Raw genomic sequence first — 19,414 nt, forward strand, 5'->3', positions numbered from 1 at the left:
CTGAAGAACTTGAAAAGATTCCAAGAGAGATTGATTAAAAGATATAGATATCCACAGAATAGACCCTATATAAGAAACTTGGGTGAGATGAGAGAATTCAAATGACTATCAGGAACGCAAACATGAAACCACCAAACTTTAATCTGAGTAAGATTACCTAATATCAAGTAAGAGGCTATAAAGTCGGTTTTGTTTGTTTTGTGTGTTTTTTTTTTTTAATAAATCACTATTAAATAGATTAAGGAGCCAAATTAGCGGTTTCATAGCTAGTGGTAAAAATAATGCCATAACAAAGATAAATGTTGTCCTGAACTCTAGAGCAAGCCATCATATCAAGAAATAGGGACAAAAATTCAAAGTAAATTGAGACAATTCAGGCATACTAATGGTGGGAGGGGAAGAAGCAAGAAAAGAAAAAGGAAAGATTCTAAGATTAGCAACAAATAAGACTGAAATGAGTATGAACAAAATATAAAGTAGGCTGCACAGAGCAAACATGAAGGAAAAATATCAACAAAACACGCGATAAGAGAATCATGATGATAAAGCAAAAAATGGCAGATAGCATGTTGTTACTGTCAATAAAATAAACACCTTTTGCTTATCATTATTATTTTTAAAATAAATATTATCTACCATCCTCCTCCACTTCCTTCCTTCCAACTTTCAGAGTGTTAAGTTACACCTGAAGAATTTTCATTTTTGAGATATTAGAATTTTGTCCTTCTTACACTGGTCTCGGATTTTAAATACAAAATGTATTGCCCCTATTCTATTCTGTTTAGTCATCTCTTGAGAAACAGTCTGCAAAGGCACCATGTTGTAGACCTACATTTAGGAAATTGCCATAGCATTAGAGAGTCACAAGCTTTGCTGAATGCCTTATTCTCTTGCTCTCTATTCCAAAAACATTTCACTGCCCACAGACATTTCCTTCCAACAGATGTATCTGAGGGGAATGCAACTGCAAAGGGAAAAAGATAGTATAAAATGTAGTATGCCTCTCTGATTATAATTAGATTTGCACATGTAGAGATCTAAATATGATGCATATGTCTCTGCATCTCTACTCCCACGTGTATGCCCATGATAGTAGTCAACCTTCACAGAATGTGTATGATGAGAATGTGGAGCATCTGTCAGATGCTTCAGAGTTTTGCTAAACGAGACTTCCTAAGAGCAGACCCAAGAAGAAAGAGGGTCTAAAATATTTTAAGGATGCTTGCCTGATGCACCTAGATCATCTCATCTAACATAGTTTGGTTTTCAGTTGTGTGTTGACTGAGCAGTAGGAAAAAAATACTGTTCAGGGAGGATTAACCATTATTCAGTTCAAAACAAATTATCTAAAAGCTGTCCTAGCAGTGAAAGATCAGACATGAAAATTTCAAGTTACATCTATGCCTTCAATTTCTCTGCTAGATAAGGTGAAGAAAAGCTCATAGTCAGGCCTTTGCAGCTTCTACCATCCATCTGTTTTGCTGCTTTCCCTCCCACCCCCCCATTTTAACTTATAAATTATGTTGCAAGCATACATTTTGAAACCAGAAACCTGCCAAAATATCACAACAAAGATGGACTGAAAAAATCATTTCACTTAAGTGCTGCTGTACAATATAATGAATTTATCTTCAAAGCGCATTATTCTTAAAGTCAACAATAATTTTTCCATATGAACATCCCCCATTAAAGACACCTGAATTATGTTCTTATGCCCCAAATAATTTTTACATGCATAGAGGTGTTTCCCATATATTTATACCCAAACTAAAGCCAGGATTCCAGCTAATTCTGAAAACGCACCACAACGGCATCCCACTGTGCTCATCACAGGAATTACAGTATGTGACAGAAACCATTGCATGACCATTCCTTGCAATTGATCCAAACAGTAATGTTGTGGTATTCAGTACGTAGCAAGTGAAAAAAAGAATTCATAACACTTCAAAGGTTTAAAGTGCAACATATGCTACACAAACTGTGGCATTTACACAGTCAAAAACCAGAAAAGAATATCTGTGTAAATTAACTGTTTTGGTGTTAAGCCTTCTTCTAGGTGGTTTTTTTGGAGTTTGGTGGTTTTTTTTTTTAATGCACATTTCATAACTTAACTGTGCAAATTTACACAACCTAAAGAGAACTAGCTTTTGTGGTTATTGTTGTTAAAGAGACGCACCCATGCAAATACAGTCAAGTACTGACATTCATATTTTAGTTCCATGGAAGTGAGTACTACACCAACTAGACCGTGATCTGCATAATAAAATCCCATCACATTTAGTTGAGCAGCAGTAGACATGAAAAAAAAAAGATTTTTCTGAAGGTTACATATTAGGATAAAGGTCTGGGAATTTTGATAACGTTTTTCACTTGAATAGGATAATATAAGTCTTAAGGGAATTCTAAATTCAATTACATGCACATTGGAATACAATTCTGGTGGGAAGAGCTGAAGAATCAAATAAGTGTAGCTTCTCCAGCCCCTACCTGTTACTTTATCAGTAACTATGGTCAAAATGCATCTTTTTTCTCCCCTGCTGAACTGCATTCATTGACTGATCCAATATTAATAATCACACAAGAAAACCTTCCCTCCTCTTCCTTATGTCTGTCAAAAAAATCTCACAGCAGACTTCATTATTAGTCACTTTCAGACATAATTTTTTTTGCCATTTTTATTAAGTGGTTAAAGTATTTGTACAGACATCTCTCTATGAGGTCCAAATGTCACAATTTTTTCAATACATCTAAAATACTCTACAGATGTCTTACTGATTGTGTACAGAAACAAGTAAAGAAAGTAATGATCTTTTGGCTCTTTCTGTCCAGCAGCTTTCTGAGTTTAAAACCAAGTATGTTTCCCAACTAAAAATACTTTAAAACTGCAAGGACACAAAATAAATAACAATAGGATAACATGGACTGAACTTTACTAGATGATAGGATAAGATAGATTTTTTTTCTTTATTGCTTACTGCAGCAATTCAAATACTATTAAATACAGATGCTATATTGCAGAGAAGCTTTGTATGGATACAATACACAAACCATAATTTGTTGTGCCCCATTTTATTTTTGGCTGTTGCAGATAGCCTTATTTTTGTTCTTTGGTCTTACTTCAGAGAACTGAATATTGCATTGAAAATGCAGGCTCTTTTTTTTCTGATTAATGAACATTAGCTACTATCCTGAATAGGGAAGGAGGAGGGAGAAGGATGAGTCACAGATAATAAGAAAGCTGTAACCCAGAGATGAACACTGGATAAGTGAGAATATTCATCTAGCAGGAGTGAAAAAATTAGTACTTTCCACTAGCATCAGGAATGCTTTAAGACGCTAAATGGCAGATTACTGAATTCCAAACAGACTACAGGGACAAATACAAGTCCTTCTTTTGTGGTTTAAGAGCTCATTTGAGCAACTAATTGTACTTCAGGCAAAAAGGATATGTTGTTTAAAGAAAAAGGGAGGGAGGGAAGGCACACAGACCAGCTCATTTAATCAGGCCAGAACACAGAACTCTTAAAAGACTTCGTGCCTAATGCATAAAGAAATATTTTAGTCACAGAGGCTAGCCCTCACTTCTATGGGGACTTGATTTTATTCAAACACATTTCAAATTTTGAGGATCTTCCTTTTTGTTTCTTACTATCTCAGAGTTATTAAAGTAGATGAGCAAAGACTAGTATCTCAAACAGTTAATGGGAAACAGGGGAAAAGCTGAAATGCAACACACATAACCCACCCTACCTAACAAGTCACCCTTGCCCAAGACAAGGTTGTTCTCACATGACTCATATTATTTATATTGCAGTAACCATTGAAAGCTTTATCTATGAACCAGGGCATCACTATGCACTGCACAACACACAATGACTGAGTTCCTGCTACAAGGTGCTTTCCATGTTTTTATAACAGATACAAAAGGTAAGCACTAAAATATGACCTTTCTTTTCTCCTGTAAGGTATTGAAAACTATTCATAAAAGCTAACCAGATTATCCTCCTCTCAAATCACAAAATCCTTTGCCTGCTCTGCCAAATCCACCTCCCCACAGAGAAGTGCCCTCTACCATAGTAGACCCATCAACATGTAACAAAGCACCATGCCTCCATTTCAACAGTCAGCAAAAAAAGTAACACATCACCTCTACCCGCTGTCTTGGAAGCGGAGTTCTAGTTCACCTCCTAGTGTTAAAAAGGATGAAAATGCAGAAATTGTACTATGGATGTTTTTTAATCAGTACAAATCAAAAATTCAGTACAAAGAACTTATAAATAGAGAGGGAGATAATGGGTCTTTGCCATATCAGAATTGCAAAAGTAAACAAATACCAACAAATGAATAAATGCTGTGGTGCTGGGGAGTAAAAGCAGTTAATCCAATAGGTTTGGAGCAATCCGTTTCCTTGCTACTTCAAACACAAAAGATTCTCTCAGTCAAAAGAGCTATGAAAGACTTGCACAAAAATAACCATTTTGGTTGGCAAGAGGAGAGCTCTCAAACCCACCCTGTGCATGTGCCCCTCAAACTCAGAAATATGCTGCAATTGCTGAAAAAACATTTTCACTTTGTCTGTGTGTGGGTAGTGGCATGTGTGTGCTATAACTTTCTCAAATTTTCAGCAAAGAAACACACACTTGATCTTAGACCATGTCAGTTGCATTACCAGCAGCCTTCAGTCCCATTAATAAAATGAACATTAAAAACATATGCCAGACTAAAGTAGTTCTCTCCTATAATTATTTTAATGTTAAGAAACACTTTCAGAAAGATGACAATATTTATAAAGCAGGAAAACAGTATAAATGCTGTTTTCCTCTACTGCTATAATAAAGTAAGCAATGGAATAACAATGGTGTCTATGCTGCTGAGTTCAGAGGTTAGGTTTCTACAGCTTGTGCTTAATACTATACTCAATGAAATGAAAAATAAAAAAGATAAACAATTAGATAGTCAAAGAAGATTAACACATGTGTCTAGTTAATGTGATAAGGATTATGAGCAAAGGCAAACTAAGATCTTTGGGTTCTTTTAACTGCAGTCAGAAGAAGCCAATAGGATCTGCAATTCCCGCTCACATAGGGATCAGGGCAAGAAAAACAGGTAAATTGTTGAATGAGTTAACTGTGGCACTGGTTGCCCAAATATCTTAGAAGTTCTGTTAAATAAATACCTGATTTGACAGAGGATTATACTATCACTTTTCTTGGAGCTGAAAGAGTTGTATCTAAATTCTTAACTGGAGGCAACTGTGAACAGGCAGGTCTTTTGCGGATGCAGAGCAGTTTATGCCTCTGAAGTACTACAAATTCAAAGGAAAACAAAAAACCACGTCTATTTTGGAATCACACTCTCACATAAGAGGGGAAAAAAATTTTCAAACCACAGCACAGCATCATGAGCCTTATCCTAAATAGAAATATTAAAATAGGAATACAGGAATTGCCATCAACTATCACAGGTCATTTCCTTCATACTGCTACCACAGGTCTTAGTAACTTAGGCCTTTAATTACCTGGTTTGGCCTTAAATCAAAGAAATACACAAAGTACTACCCTCTGCTTTTAATTTCACTTATCTGATTATTCTCTCCTCATTCCCTACTATAGCCTGTACTGCCACAGGTATTAAACACAGATACTAACACTCATATAAAACTTCTCCCGCTGTTGGGGTGCCAAAAGAAAAAACTAAACCAAAAAATTTCTTTCTGCTGTTGTTCCATTCAGTCTTACTAATTCCCTTAGTTAGTGTTACTAGTATGATGGATGCTTTTATTTTCAGCAGTTCCTTTCCTGAGAGGACCATTTTATTGAACTGCTAAATTATGTGAAGCATCCTGGTTCCTCAGATAAAAATGAAGCCAGGACCTCATTGATCCTAAAGATTTGCTAAAGGAATAGTGTGCATCTTGTTAGAAAAAGAAAAGCATTGTTATTGTCCAGGGTCAGGGCTCCAGTTGTGGTCAGCAAAAGAAGGATCCAGATAGTCTAGCCCACATACTCAAAAAAACAATACACCATCATACATCCCAAAATTATAATCTGATCTTCTTTTAAAGTCCTTGTTGATACCTTATTATGAACAAAATTGAGGTATGGATGTTTGAGAGCACAACTTATGTCAGAGCATAATTATGTTATTTTACCTTTAGGGAGATGTATTTACTGGCAATTTTTTCCTGATAATGTAGAGGACCAGAAAGTCTAATGAGCTTTTCCATAAGATCTTGTGATACTGCAAAGTGAATTCATGTCAAGACTAGTCTTCCATACTGTAACTTAACTGCAATAGCTAATTTATCTATAAAATACCTACCATCAAAAACCAAAAAATACGCAGATAATTGATGACAACACATCATGATGACTGCATTATGCATATTTACTTTGTTGTTGTTGTGGATTGTACTCAGGCTATGATAAAGATTGTCTTATATCTTTCTTCACCCAAGCAAACATTTAAGCTCTCCAATGGTTTACTTGGCCCCTGAGCTTGTGTAAGTATTTCATTAGAATATAGCATATTAAATGCATTTTGGCAATACTCTTTAAAATATGCTAGTTATGAGAGCACTGTCAGGTGAGGAAAGGAAATAAAACACCCTTGTAGTAATCTCAGGTGTTTTACAATTCTGCTCAGAAACTTGTAACAGATTTTCTAGAGGACATAATGTTGCTGCTTTTCATTGTAAGTTTTTAGGACCACCCACCATACTGCATTTTGAATGGTTGTCTTGTCGTTCTAAAGCCATATACCTTAGTTTCCAAGACTTGATTTAAACACAATTTTTTCCCATAGGAACTTTACAGCAAAAGCTTTGTACTGGCTTAGGAGCATCCAAGATGACACGAAAAAGCTATTTTTGGGTCAAAAACTTTCAGTAGAGAGCTTAATAACTAATTGTAATAGTTTCTTACTTATTTGCTCCTTTGAATTATCTCTGTAAGTATTCCATAAGTCAAATAATGTATACTACTTAGTCACTACTGCCATATAGCAAAAGATATCCCAAATTATTCCAGCATGTAGCTTGATTAAACATATTCCAAAACAAACTAAAGATCTAGAAAGACAACCTAAAAAAGCCAGGAGGGCAAGCAGCCAAGAGATAGAAAAATTTCATTATTAAACTAAAATTCGCTTAAGTAGCAAGGCTAAGCTTTCCAAGACCCCTGTTCCCTTATGAAAATGTAGGTTTAGGTCAGAGCACTTTGTATAGCTGGGATCAATTCAGATACGCACATAAACTAAGTCACTGTCAAATAAACTGGGATAGAAATTGTACCAGATTTGCCTTTCACCTAATGCAACCCAAGGTTACCATCTCATTTCTTCCATTTTTTTTTCTTAGCCATACACATGAGGAAACACTATTTCTGTAGTGAAGTGCAACACAGTTGCAATAAAACAGGGAAAGACTGATAAACTTGAGAAGAGTTTTTGTTTGGGGTGGGGGGGGTGAGGGGGGGGTTGTTGCATACAGCCTAACAACTGGGCTACGACCTCTAAGTAATAATATTACTTCAGGAAAAATGACATTTCAATGTCGATAGCTTTGGCACACAGCAAACATTTTAACAAAAACAAAGCCTTGAAACCATAGCAGAAAGACAAGATTGCAGTTCAGGTCACATAAAGATTTCCAATCCAACCATCTATTCCCTGCAAATAACTTTCTTAAAGTCACTTTTGAGGCCATATGCTAGGACTTCAGGCTGGACTTTCCAATCCATCACAGGTCAGGTTCACTTCACATCACTAATGCTGTAAACTGAAAGCAGATCAGCATTGCCCAATGACGACCTACCATACTCCTCTCACCCTTTATTCCCAAGCTTAAAGAAGGCCTGTTGGATATCTTTTTTTGGGGGGAGGAGGTGATGGGGGTGGGGTGGGGGCTTGGGGTGAGCACATGCAAGGAGAGGTAAGAAAGCAAACACTGATGGTGGGGTTAGACTAAACTATGCCTCATTGCTGAGAAAGGTCAGGCTCATGTCATAAGCTTAAAGATACAAGAAGTCTGCTTTTAGGTTCAAAGGGGTAACTTAAGCACAGTTCATAACTTTTAATAGTATACCACCACCCCCCTTTTGATTTTTTTCTTCCTTTATTAAAAGCTCTTGAAAAATTAGTTTTGATAGTTTGGAGATGTTTGCAAAGAATTTTACACCAATATTTGGGAAGAAGCAGGGCTGTTTTAAACACTTTGAAAAGGAAACATTTTCACTAGACTGTGCTTTCTTTTCTCTGTAACTTAACACAAAATCATAAAAGCAGAGAAAAATCTGACAGAATAACATAACTCACGAAGGAGAAGATTTCATCTGTTCGTGAAAAATGAAGTTCCTCCATCAGTACTAACTCACGTAAATTTTCAGTTACAATAAATAATAGCTAAAAGTAACCCATCAATTTTCAAAATAAAACAAAAATCTATAAATTATAGTGGATCAAGTTAACATCCACTCTTCTGCCAGCTGCTGTAACTACTGCGTTTTTGTTTCTTAAATTATACGAGTTGAGAAAGAGTCAAACAAAGACAAAGAAATTAATCTGCTGACCAAGTTTCTATTTCTGTTAAGTACATACATAAAGGAGTCAAGGAGAAAGTACAAACAATTCAAGAGGCTTAACCATTAACATGTATTGAGAGCAAAACTGTCTCAACTTGGGGAAATTTTATATGTTTTTCTTCTATCATGGACCCTGATATTGAGGAAAAGAGAAAGCATAAGCAATTAAACACTGAAGCAAACACCTTTTCTCCCCTTGCCCAGGGTCAACCTGCACCAAACACCTCTGCCCACCCCATCCCCTTGCAGCCCCTCCACCCATCTCCAGCTGAGTGTGCCTGGCACAACACCCATGCAGAAGCAACACAGTAAATCCCAAGTAAGATGGGTCATTTCCTTTCCTTTTTTTCAGGCCTCTGAATAACTTTCATTTTCCTAACAAAGAAAAACAGTGTTAACTGTTGTCATTTGAATACAACAACAGAACCCCTGTTCTTTCAGTCACACTTAAATCTATTTTTACCATTTTTTCATGCTAATAAAGTGAGCTGAATCAAGGACTGAGGGGAGGCATGGGTGCACAGCAGCTTTTCTGAGTGCAGCCACAGTATAAGTGTTTTACAACTGAAAGGAAAGAGTTGCCTCAATTTCAGGAAACCTGTTCATTTGTTTGGAGAACTCCAAGCACTCAAAGAGGAGCCCAAATCCTTTTTCTCAGTAACAAGTTAAGAATGAACAGAGTAAAATACTTAGTATGGAGTCTAAAAAGAAAGTTTCTGATCTCCTTTTATTTAGGCCTACAGTAGTATTTAGCACATTGATTTAAATTAAAGTACAATCTGTCAAAAAGATTATTATCCCACTGTTCCTGCCATAGATTCTTAAAGGCCACTTTTCCCAGGCTCCCAGATTCAGTCAAGATAAGAGAACAACTTGATAAATACTATACTCAGTTCAGCTGCAGTCTCATCTCTTACACCTCCAGCTATTTTAATGTGACTGTAGACAAACAATTTTGACCTCACTATATGATGCTTCCTACTGGTACCCTAAACTTATGCTTCCCACAGTGGTCCCTTACCATACGCAAAAGGCCAACTGTGAACAACAACGAAAAGACCGGCAAGGGCAATCAAAGCTCCATGTGAAAACACGCTACCTTTAGAACAAATAAAAGGTCAGACATAACCCTAGGACTCGAACTGTGACATTACAGTATAACAGTACATATGTTTGTTTCACTTCCAGAGTCTCTCTGAAGCTTTTATAGCAAAATACCCAGTAAACTCATGGACTTGTGGAGCTGTCTGCGAACATGACAGAAGAAGCACTTTCCTAGTGCTGTCTCCTGAGCATAGCACAGGCTAGGAGCAGCGAGAAAGGAAATACAGGGTGCTGCCAGGAGAGAAGCAGAGCTGCTGCGTTGCAGGACTCTGGAAAAAAGGGGAGCTGTACCAGAGCATGGTAGAGCCCTCCACCTAGCAGCACATCGAGGGGTACTGCTGCAGATGCTGCCATCACCAGAAACAACATAAGGATTTGAGCCCTTTACATGCTTACATGGGAGAGAAGGTTTGTAATAAAATCAGTGCCTAGGCTTTCCTTTCAGACGTGTGAGCCTCTTGCTGTCTGAAAAGCATGGGGGCAGAACAAGCAGCTCAAAATACTTCAGGGACACTGATGCTAGGAGCAAAGCAGCATGGGTTATTCTATGGGGAAAGGAGTGAGGCAGGTAACCTGTACTGGAGTAGACCAATGTATTTATTAATAAAATAACAACAAATCCCATTCAAAGATTAATTTTTCTCCTACAGGGCTATTATTGCCTATGCATCGATAAGATTAGAAGAGTCATTAAAAGCAAATCATTAAGATTTAATGTGTACAGTTCACTTCCAATTGTTAAACCAAATTCAAGATGACTTTTATATTTTAATATGTTTATAGTTTCTGAAACTAAGACATACTTCTTATTTGAAAATATATTTCTTTCCTTTCAATATTTGTTGATGATTTTTCCTTTTTTTTTGACTAGTAGGCCTACTTCTAGAGAAATACCACATTGGAACAAGTGTTAGACCTTGACAGTTAAAAGAAGGATTCCCATTTTGTTTTCCAGCAAACTTCTGAGAATAAGGGAGGAACAAGCCCACTAATCAGCAGCAGTATCTCACTTTGACACTACTGATAGTAACAAATATATACTTCGAGCGCAGCTTAATCACATAGGAAAGAAACACCTTTTTCCCTTATGAAATATTCATTCTTATATGGTGGTCAAAGCAAAAAAGGAAGGCTTTTCGTAAAGTTAGACCATCCTTAAAGTTTTTAGACTTGGTAGATCATAAAAAGAAAGTAAGAAAGCTTAAATTCAGAGGGTTATTAGAAGATCTAAGAAATCCTGCTGGCTAAACTTCTATAGCACTATTAATAAAGATGCTTTTGTAGGTAAGAGAGGAAAAAAAGGATTAAAAGAAGCAATGGATGAGGGGATGATTTTACACTGTATCTAATGTAAAAGGTGAATCTTATTCTCTGAATACTAACATATTAAAGGACATTTTGCTAATATTAGCAGTGATTACACTAAATCTGATTTTCTAAGTGTCAGAAAAGTGACTGCTGGTTTATATTTAATTTTGTTCTTAAAGGATAGTTTCGTTTTACTGTCAGATGCACAGTTAATAAAATATAAAAACGCTCTCCCCTGTTTCCCAATTTATTTACCAGGTCTGGATAGATTTGGTTTGCTAATGTTTTAACCACACACAAGATAAATCCTGTAATTTTCAAATTAATCTAAATGTCAAGGCTCTCTGCTTGGTAGTCAATGAGTGGAGTATTTTTAGTGTTTTAGGTCTAATCTAAACTCTTCATATGAGTACCTACAATTTTTTAATATTGAAAGGATGAGTGATCAGGGCCCTATTTTAGTTCTGTAGTCTCTGCCTACATCTTTGTCATCTCCCTTTGCTTGAAAGGAATCAGAATTGTCCCATGATGTCCTTTGACAGATAATTCTTACTCCTCTGCTCATTTTCCTGGTCTCCTACTAAGGAGGTTTTTTTCTTTTCCTGCCCCCCCCACTTTTTTTTTTTTTAATATGAAAGTTGATCACCTTCAGCTTGCAAAAAACACACTTCAGTTGTGAGTTTTATTGTGTGCCACTGCAGAAAACTACAGGGAGAATGGACACCAATATGTTACATCTCTGCAAAGGCTTTTTTCCCCCCACCCCAAATGTTTACAACTTACAAGAGATGCTCTGCAACAAAGGGCTTAAGGGACATAAATAAGCCAGTGCTGAGCAAAAGGTGGAAAATATGACTCAGTGAGAAGTTTCCCAAAACCAGTAAACACAGCACAAAAGTAACTATGGATTCAAACACCAAGACCAAAAGTTATGCACATTTAACCAGAAGCCTCAATTTACTGCAGACATCCCACATTTTCCTGCAAGCACACAGAGGCATCCAATTCACCTAAAATTGACCTTTTCCTGAAGAAAATGATGGTTTGATTAACTCTGGCTGAGTTAGTAAGTGCCTCACTTACTGGCTTACGGCCCATTGTAGCACCCAGCTTACTCTCCCTGCTTTTCAGTGGCTCCATTTCTTGAAAGTGAACTTGAAGATGCATGAGCCTGGGCACGCCACCTCCTCCCTTGAGCACTCTACCTGCTGCATGACAGAAATGCGCCACCATCTTAGGGACAGAGAATACAACCGCTGAGCAGAGAGAAGTAACCCCCTGAGCCCCATCACGCCGAGCCCCTTGCTGCCAGGGAGCCTGTGCTACATGCCCAGTTTGGGGCAGGGACACGAAGACTGTGCTTTGGCCGTTGCGACCCATCAAGGGAGCACTGTTACCACCAGGGAATACCAAAGGTCGGGAAGCAGGTCACTTTCTGCCTCTTGCAAAACTGCAATCAAGAGCTCCATACCAGGCCTGTGCCAAAACTTGCACAACCCCTTTTATCTGGGGATGTAATTTCCCATTCTGTTGCAGTAATTTAAAGACAACCAGCATGTAAAAACTCACGTTCTTGCTTTTCTGAGTCCTGCCATTCAGCCTCTTTTCAAACAGGGACCAGAAAGCCACCTGCCAGGGCAAGGCTGCTCCAGAGAGACGCAGGGTGGCAGAGTGCAGTGCCCTCCCTCCCTCTCTGCACAGCCCCAGCAAGGCAAGCTGGGCCAGGGACAGTGACCAGGCTCGGCCACAGCTGAGACACCCCCAGTGCTACTGCAGTCCCCAGCCTACTGGGTGGGGTGGGCTCAGGCCTGGCTCAGCAGGGCCCAGGGCCGGTCAGGGGCTGAAGGGCAGCCCCAGGCAGGGAAGGAGGCCTCAGCTGCTGGCTGTCCTCACAACAGCTCTCATAAGGGAAGGAGCCAGCCTTAGGCTCCACCTAGCAAGGGGCAGCATGCTTGGGGCCCCGATGCCAACAAAAGTCATAAAACACTTCTTGTTCCCATCAGAAAGACAATTATTGGTAGTACTGCCATGCATGCTTGTCTGCCTATCCCAGTTTTACAGAAAAGACAGAAGTAAGTCACCTGTAGCAAAATGCCTCTACTACCGATATGAATAACTATGCATTTTTTCCATTAAAGAAAGCAAATGTTTTTATATAACTGTAGATCAGGGAGAAGGAAAAAAAGGCTTCTGGGATACGGAAATCTTGTTCTTCTTCCAGAGCTGAAAAATATTTTTTTAGTTCAAAGATTTTTGGTACAACCTGCTCAGAAAAAAGCCACTACGGGTTAGTCATCTGCAAAAGTGCTTAAATGTTGCATCTGGTTTCGCCAGACTCAGCAACACACTGGCTGTACCTTGGCCATGTACTTGTTTGGTATGGCATGGAGGCTGCTTACCATAAAAGCTGATACCCTTAAGTCCAGCGCAAGACATTTTACACTGAAACATGCCACTGGCTTGTCAGGAGACAAGGAAAAAAGCCTCTATTCTTATGGAAAGCAAGCTGTATAAGTAATATTTACAAAGAAGAGACATCATTTGGCCTAAAAAGGTGACAGTTCTGTCTTACAAGAAGTGATTTCACACATGTTAAAAAAATTAAGCATGACTGGCCCAGCCCCAGGGTAAGGAGGAAGAGGAGAAACAAGTTTTAGAGATAAATTTATCCCTCAGAGGTCAGACAGACTTAATCTACATTTAATTGATTATAAAAGTTCCACCAAACTGGTTGGCTTTCTAGTAGACAGAGCATGTCACATGGAGAATACTGTAAGAGGACCTCACGGATCTCCCATTTCAGTCACACAGGCTAGGTGTAAAGATGGCATCAACAGGGAGGAAGAGGCAGAAGCAGCATCCAGTGACCTGAAGTGAACAGCTTGCCAAAGTTGAATGCAGATTTGGCATTTCTCCTGGGTGGCACACAAAGGTCCACAGATTCTCAGTCAAGTGTCCCATGGTTTTACAGCCCAGTTACATGGATTCACTATTTAAAGAGACTGCATAAAAAATTCCAGCTTGCAAATGGAGAAATAAAACTAGTTCTAAATACCAAATTTGCTTGTTGAATTGCTCAAAGGATATCATTGTGAAAACTGGCAATGCACTGTGACATTATTTATACATATTTGTCCTAATTTTGAATGCTGTTTCAGCATCCACCATAATAAAATCCTGACCTTCTAAGGATACGTCATTGAGTTCACACCTGTCTAGGCTCTTGGTGAATGACTTAAATATCTCTTAATTTCCCCTCTACTACCTACAGCAAGTCTGAATGAGATGTAAGAGAATGAAGGACAGAATGTTGTAATTTTGTAGAAAAGTATCTGCTTTATGGCAACAGAGCTAAAAAACTCCAGCCCTAAAATACTCCAGTTTTTCTCTTGGAAAGGAGGTAAAGCACCAAGATTGATCCCAGCAGATAAAAATAGGGAAGAATAAATAAGATTTATTTTTAATCAGATGGGTTGTTAATACTTATGTTAGAATACTAAAATTAAGCTAGGAACTCTGCAGATTAACTATGAGGGTCTTGTAAGAAATTATCCTATCAGTCAGTTCCAGAGAACTTTAGGTTAATAAAATTTTCATGGGATCTGTTCTTCTTGGATTCTTTCTACTTACTAAGGCAGTGACATAAATAAAATTCTGTAGGGTAGGTTTTAGATGTAGAATTTTTATTCCAGTAAAACTCCTAGACACCAGAGCATCCTGTGCCACAAAGTAAAGGATAATTTTTAGAAATTTTAATACAGGTAACTAGAAATTACAACTGTGTAACCCTAAGAAGAATTATGAGTGCTTTGTCCAAATGATCCTTCTTCCTTGCAAAATATGATTACAACTATCATGCATCTTCATAGTGTAATACCTTGTGTTGGTAGAAAGTGAATATCAAACTAGATATGGATTTTATAAAATGCATGTTGTAGGGGGTTTGTGTAATAAGGTTTTGGTAGCAGGAGGGCTATAGGTGTGGCTTCTGTGAGAAGCTGCTAGAAGCTTTCCCTATGTCCAATAGAGCCAGTGCTATTCAGCTCCAACACAGACCTGCTGCTGGACAAAGGCTGAGCCCATCAGCGACAATGATAGAGCATCTAGGATAGCGTATTTAAGATAGGGGAAAAGAAAAACAACCTGTTCAATGACACCCACAGCTGGAGAGAGGAGAAACTCTGCAGTCACCAGGGTCAGTGAAGAAGGAATGGGAGGAGGTACTCCAGGCACCAGATCAGACATTTCCCTGCAGTCTGTGGTGAAGACCATGGTGAGGCAGGCTGTCCTCTGCAGCCCATGGAGGACCCCATGCCAGAGCAGGTGGATGTCTGAAGGAAGCTGTGACCCCATGGGAATCCCACACTGGAGCAGGCTCCTGGCAGGACTTGTGGACCTGTACAGAGAGGCCCACACTAGAGCAGGTTTGCTGGCAGGACTTGTGACCCCATGGGGGACCCACGCTGGAGCAGTCTGTTCCTGAAGAACTGCATCCCACAGAAAGGGCCCACACTGGAGCAGCTTGTGAAGAACTGCAGCTGGACAAGTTTGTGGAGGACTGTCTTCTGTGGGAGGGACCCCACACTGGAGCAGAGGAAGAGTGTGAGGAGTCCTCCCCCTCAGGAAGAAGGAGCAGGAGAAACAACTTGTGATGAACTGACCACAACACCCATTCCCTGTCTCCCTGTGTCACTGGCGGGGAGGAGAGAGAGAGAAAAAAATCAGGAGTGAAATTGAACCCAGGAAGAAGGGAGGGGTGTGGGGATGGTGTCTTTAAGATTTGATTTTATTTCTCATTATCCTACTCTGATTTGATTAGTAATAAACTAGATTTTCCCAAGTCGAATCTGTTTTGCCTGTGACAGCAATTGGTGAGTGATCTCTCCCTGTCCTTATCTTGATCCACAAGCCTTTTATTATATTTTCTATCCCCTGTCCAGCCGAGGAAGGGGAGTGATAGAGTGGCTTTGGTGAGCACCTGACATCCAGCCAGGGTCAACCCACCACACATGTACAGGAGAAGGTCTTACAAGATTTCATAAGTCAGTAGTATAGCAGTTCTGGCAATGGAGGACCTTTTGAAATAGAAGGATTATAATCTTCATGGGTTAATAAAGCAACAGAAGCTTTAAGAAATTATTATATCCTCATATTCTGTTTGTGGTCTGTATGCAAGGGAAGAAAGTGGGAGTAAGCTGCAAATGGACTTAGGCGCATTGGTTTCCCAAAGAAAAAAATCAAACTAAACATAGTAAAAACAGAAGCAAGATTCCTTTTTTAGAGAAGCTAAGCTGAAAATGCAGGTTAGACAGATTTCTCTTGCACTAATAAAAGAGGAGCAAGGCCTTGACCTCCTCTGGCATCTCCCATGATTCTTTTGCCATTTCACCTCCAAACTTTATGATATAACTCACTAAATTTGGGCAAGGCCTCAGTTGTTACGAAAAAAGTTGTATCCAACGCCAACAAAACTGCCCACAATAGCAGTTATAGCCAACTACTTTGAAGAAGCTAGTATTGAATGGGGGAGGAGAGAGCAGCAGGGAGGGGAAATTTAGCCAGGTCCTTTTGGCCACTGTGGTTTTACTTGGAGGTTCTTACAGGCCCACTCTCAAAACCTCATCATACTAGCAGCTCCAATTTGTATTGCCTATTAGATGCAGAGAAGTAACACATCCACATTCATATGTTCAATTCAGGAAGTTCTTATGCAACCATCAGCAAGGAGATCCAACTCTGGCAGATGCTAGAGCTCCTTGCTTCAACCTCATCCATGTGGCTATCTTCTCAGACCCATAAGTAGTTATCCTCCACTAGCTGCTCCTGCCACACTAAATATAACAGAAGGCAAATGTGGAGTTCATTAACTCCCACGGTGTCCCATCCAGCTCTGGTACATTCTAGCAGAGTTAGATTTTTTTTTCAATTAAATAAATATCAGGCAGTATTTCTAAATGCCACTCTGATTTATTTTCAAGAAATAGTACAGCCATGCAAATTCAAATTAAACAGGAATACTATGTTACTCCTCTCTACGTCTCATGTTATATGGAAAACTTATTTCAAATTAGGCACTCCAAAACTTGGTAAACTGAAATGCCCTATACACTTGTCCTCCACTTTATATTTAATTTACTCCTCTGTTATTCTGTAGAATTATCCTGAAAGAACCAAAAGATTCTTTAATTAATCTAAGTTTTTTAAGATTAATCTTCAGATATACTACCTCATGATTCTGCAATGAGTTTAACAGATTTAATCTCAGTTTTTTCATGAACAACCCTCCTTAGTTTAGCTCTAAACAGAAGTGTTATATGTTTGAAATAGTGAAGTTGTTATAGCTTCCTTCGGTGTTCTTACCTGTCCTCTGCTTTGAGACAGTTAACAGACCAAAGTCAGCTTTTTTTTTTCCCCTAAACCAGAACTCTTGTCATTAAATACTAATTAACTGTTTGATGCGTTTGGTTTGGTGTTTCCCTCCACTACCCCTGCCCACATAGTAATAACATTTGTCATTTTCTTAGGCAACTAAGGCCACATAGTGAAAGCAGTTCTAATAACCTGCAACTAAGAAAATACAGGGAAAGAACAAAGAATAAAATCTCTGGTACAGAAAACAGAACCACCCACAATAAAGGAATAAAGATGTTGTTATTCCAAAAATCTGTGAATGCTTTAAATTATATAAAATAATTACTAAATATTTTGGGGTGTTTGTAAAATTTACTGGCAAGTATACATCTCCCTTTTAATGAATTTAATGTTTTGAAATAAGTCCTGCAAAGTTAGGTAGGTTATATGAAAGTTTGTCACTGTCATTTTGTCAGCTAGATTCGTCAACTTACAATCAAGTTCCTATTCTGTTGCATGCTGTAAAGACTGGTATTAAAGGATGTGCCTGGGTAGGTCTCTGCTATGTTTTAAAGACCAGAAATAATTGCAATAAATAAATAAATGTGTGCAAAGGGAAGATTGAACATCCAGAAAGAAACTTACTTCCACTATCCTGAACTGCAAAAATATGAATCATCATCTGGTTAGTCTTGAATAGAAAATGTAGTTTAAGACTAAGACTAACTACATATATCAAAATACCATAGATGAAAACATTTTGGTAGACCAATAAACACATTTTGGGACCATAAGCTGTAGTTAATTTTAGCAATTTTGCCTCAGTCAGAAGCAGCACTTTGTTTACAAATATTTAGTAGGTCAAGTATGAAGTGTACTTTGGAAAATTCTGTGTAGAATATTTTAATAATAAACTAAACATTTGTCCTAATCTTATTCTAAACAAACACAAAGACCACATGATGTTTCTGAATTAACCTTTGATTAAACACAAGTACTCACAGTAGAAAAGGAGTAGCTCTTCCTTAGCTCATTTTCCTTGACTAAGGACATTACTTCACATTTTTTCATTTAATTTCGTTTAGACTCCAAGATGCATCCAATTTCAAGCTTTTCTGTTTAAAAGCATATGAAGGAGTAGCCCCCATGCTTCAGCATAAAAACAGTAGAGTAAGAAGACTGAAACTCTTAGGTGCCAGAAGTGGTTCATAATATACACATTCTTGGGCTACCTCAGATGCCTCCACAGGTGTCTCCACACCTGGCTGTAGGCATCACAGTGACTGTTGCTGAATGGAACTCATCATATTTAGAGGAAACTTCTATTGTTTAACAACACACAGATGCCACTGAAATTGGGGGTGGTGGTAGGACGGGTAGGGAAGTAATTGAGTGGCACAGATTAGGTGCTTTTTTCAGAGTAGGCCAGAAACAAATTCCCTTAACTAAGCACAGGACAGCCAATGCCCAAAAAATAGAACTTGGTAGTACTGCTAAGATGATTGCAAATATCACCTTTTTTCCAAATGTCCATAAAATAAATTCAGATAAGTCTGCAAAATTCTCTTTTCTCTACTTCTCATTCTATTTTCTAATACACTTAAACTGATACTGTAAGTCAGCAAATATAAAACCCCTCTGAAACTCAATTTGTAGTTTTAGAATACTAATACAGCTATGGACATATACCTTTCCAAGAAGCAAATGATAGGGGCTCAACAATAACCTCAGCTGTCCTTCCATTGCTGCTGAAGCTAGGGTATGTATGCACCTTACCTCACTACATGAGCGGAAGTGGAAGCTTATTCTAGTTCTTAGAAGTCTGATAACATAGGTGATATGAAGTGAAGGCTAATCAGAGGATCCTTTCCACTAGGTGAATCCTGTACTATGGTTGACAACAGACTGAAATCAGTAGTACAGAGATGGACTTCCAGAAGCTTATTCTACTAATAATGAAAATCTGTGGCTTAAAAAGTAGAAGTGTGCTAAAAATACTGAAGAAATTATCTTAAATGGAAAAAAACCCCATTAACTATGAACTCCCTGGCTTTTCTCAGTAAGTGTCAAAA

This window comes from Phalacrocorax aristotelis, chromosome 1, assembly GCF_949628215.1.
Source record: "Phalacrocorax aristotelis chromosome 1, bGulAri2.1, whole genome shotgun sequence".
NCBI lineage: Eukaryota > Metazoa > Chordata > Aves > Suliformes > Phalacrocoracidae > Phalacrocorax > Phalacrocorax aristotelis.